Source organism: Meriones unguiculatus, chromosome 14 (assembly GCF_030254825.1).
Source record: "Meriones unguiculatus strain TT.TT164.6M chromosome 14, Bangor_MerUng_6.1, whole genome shotgun sequence".
NCBI classification, from domain to species: domain Eukaryota; kingdom Metazoa; phylum Chordata; class Mammalia; order Rodentia; family Muridae; genus Meriones; species Meriones unguiculatus.
Window position 1 is genome coordinate 48,400,922 of NC_083361.1, and position 3,351 is coordinate 48,404,272.

The following is a 3,351-nucleotide window of genomic DNA, read 5'->3' on the forward strand; positions in this document are numbered from 1 at the left end:
ACATTGCCTTTGGTGGTGTCACTGGCCCCAAATCGGGTACCTGTGAATGTTCCCTGAACTTATGTATTTAATCTTTACAACAAAGATTTGGTAAGAATAGAGAAAACATTCAAGAAAGCAAAATGACTTTTTTTCATATCTAGATAAGATTTTTTCAACATCCTAATTTGCGGTTTTGATTCTATGCTCTTCATGTTAACCCGCCTTTACACTTCCTCCTCCTGTTTCCTGTCTTCCATGTATGTTCCTCTCCATCTTACAGTGCACAATATTGAGCCTTCCAGTTGTCCTGGAATTGTCAATGCTCTGGAGGATTTTGTGATGTATGTCGCATGACCACCAGCTCCTTCCATATTTCCTTGGACAAGAAAAAGCAACACACAGGCCAAGCTACATTTTGGTCCATATACATCACCAGGTATCCCACAGGACATTGACAGGGACAGGAGTTGGGTTCTGTGTGCCTGATTCTTGAATCTTTTCTTCTTATCACCTCTCATGTCATGTTTCTTCAAATGAACTCAACACCACCCAGTTTCCAAGATGAAGGAAGGCATTGCATTTAATACCAAAAATATTCTTAGTTTTGTTTTGTTTTGTTCTGACAATGGACAACTAGATTTCTGGCTCAACATAATCCATAATCATTTATAAAAAGAATAAATATGGTTCATTTTCAGCTCTGTTTGGGTTTTCGAAAACTTTATGGCAATTCACCTGAATTTTAGAGGGCAAGATTGCATGTTTCCATGCTACTTACAATGAAATGAAAAGGCATGGGTTACTCTCTTAGTATCCACGCCAGAGGCTCAAGGATAGATGAAATTTGTGAGGGTTATTGTTCTGTGCTCTAGGGGTCTAGACTCCTACCACCCTATCATCTTCCTTTGGGTTCCACACCTGTCAGGGCAGAAATAAGTGTTTAATTTTTTTAGCTTGAATGTCGATAAGGGAAGGAGCTGGGAGAAGGCTTTTCTTAGTACTTCTGGATATATTATTTAGAATTGGAAGCTTCAATGGTAGCTTCAAAAGAAAGTCAAATATGCCAATAACTTCACCCAACTGTTGGTTTTCCAAATGCACCTCAAAATACTAATGGTATTAGTTAGTATCCTTGTCACTTGCTTGGGTTTGCTCTACCTAGCTAAGTCCCCTACAATGCCAGGGCCATAGCAAGTCTTCCACCATCAATAGGCAAGATGAAGCCTAGGTTGTTTAGCCATGAGAGGGGTGTTAAATAAATCTCAACTCTTGTGGTACACAGTAGGTAAATATTTAGTCAGGCGAGAATGCAGCCTGTCTACAAACAAAAGACACAATGGGAAGCAGAGTCACTTACCTGTCCTGCCAGAAGGGAAGCACCTCTCCAAGTTTTAGCCTGCAACATAATAAGTATGAAGGTTATCAGAAAATGAAATGCGTCTAGGCAACCTTGACTTTCTAAAGTGTCCCGACCTTCAAGTCTGCCAGCAGTTCAGTCTTTCCCAGAACCAACTATTGAATTCATTTCCTCCCTTCCAATCCCCTCAGATTTTAGCCACTGTGGCAAGGATTTCTCTTCTTCTGATGACTTCCTCAGAAGCTGTCTGTGAGAGCATCTTTGCCAGTGCCAGCAGGCACAGTGTGGACGCCTCTCAGTGGGCAGCGAGGAAGTTGGACAAAGCAAAGAAGAAGCAGTGAGTATAGCATTGCAGTATGGTCATTCTTAACTCCTCCTTTCTCAAAGTCAAAACGACCAAGTTGCACAGAGGTGAAAGTCAGTAAGCCCAATGGCATCTTTGAGATTTCAGGGTGTCATTGAAATTTGTCCTCTGTGCATGGAATTCTCTCCTTGTTTATCCAACAGAGTGTTCCATAATTGACTTTAGATTTCTTCCCTGCCATGCAACCTCATCTTGGAAGAGAGGGGAATCCAAAGGTACCTTTTTGTCTACATGTATGTTACCATGTCTCGATTCATGGAACTCAAGTCTTCCACTTGGAAGAGCGTTGGAATCATCTACCCTGCTTCCGGTTAAATCTGATGAAAAGAAGATGTTTTCTTCGCACTAGCTGACTAGCCCGTGGTCAAATACACATGGGTTGCTTTTTATCGAGTATGTTGTACTACACATCTGAGATTACATGATGTCCTTGATTGGATATTCAAGCTTCAACCATGGCTTTAGAAATTGTGTATCCAGCAAGTGTTACCAAGAGTCCTATGCTCCAGCTTCGTAAAAGTCTGTTAGTAGTAAGATATATATATATACATATATGTGTGTGTCAGTTCTGAATTAATTGTGTTCATCATGAGGATGTTAAGAAGATTCAGTGTGTGGTTCTTTCTTATTTCATTGGAGAGTTAGCACGTCTGATCCATTATCAGGACTGTGGGTCTACCAGATAGCAACATGTTCTTTAGAAATATCTTTCCTTTGTTTTTTAAAGGAATAGTTGTTTTCATAGAACTTGGGTTAAACGCAAATTTTGTTAGAAGAGATGATTTGCATCTGTGTGAGAGCGGCAATAAGAGGATGAATGTACCCAGGAGGAAAACAGAAACAACAACAAATAACAGAAAGCAAAGCCCAATTGTCATTTCTCATTTTGGATCAACTGAGATGGTTTCCATGCGAGAGAGAGATAAGTAAACACACCATGCTCTGGAAGATTTTGGCAGCTAAGACATAAATGATGAACACCAATAAAACTAGGGAATGTCTCCAACAGGTACCCTGGCTTCTCACGTAGCCATTATTATCTAGAATTTACCCAGCCTCCAACAGGAAAGACCATTTCAATTTTCCCTCTACATAAATTGAATGATGCTGGAATTATTTGTTATACGTCAGCCTTTACACAACTTTGGGTAAAGGGCGAGGACAGTCATTGTCCTCCAATATTCTTGGGACTACTGGCATGAGCCATAACATCCCCTTCTGACACTTTACCACATAAATGCAAGGGTACATTGACCGAGACTAGGAATGAGCAGCACGTTCGAATTCATCAGTTCCTAGATATTTTTTGGTTACGTCATTTGCACCTACAGTCATCTCTACCTGATATATGTGCCTACTCCTATAGTAAAGGCTGTCTCCCTATCACTTGGAATGATTTCATTCTCTTTGAAAATAGAAAGCAATGAAGAATGTATCAAACCAAGTATATGTACTGTTATGAGGCCTTTTTCGAAAAGTCTCCGAATCTGATGCCAAACTGAACAGTTCTCATCCAGTCTGTAGAGGGAGGAGTGCCAGGCAGGCTCTGAAATCCTCATGGGTCTCACGAGGACCTCATATCTGGACCTCAGATCGCATCTGTTCAAGTAGGTCAACGTCCTCAATTACCTGTTGTCATCATAGATCC

The 3,351-nt window shown here is 40.7% G+C and overlaps 1 non-coding gene across 1 annotated transcript; it reads right to left on the minus strand.

The window, feature by feature from the left end:
- Positions 1 to 3,286: 3,286 nt before the first annotated feature.
- Positions 3,287 to 3,351, minus strand: LOC132647437 (small nucleolar RNA SNORD109A). Its single transcript, XR_009585805.1, has one exon. It is a non-coding gene; the product is annotated as a small nucleolar RNA SNORD109A (small nucleolar RNA).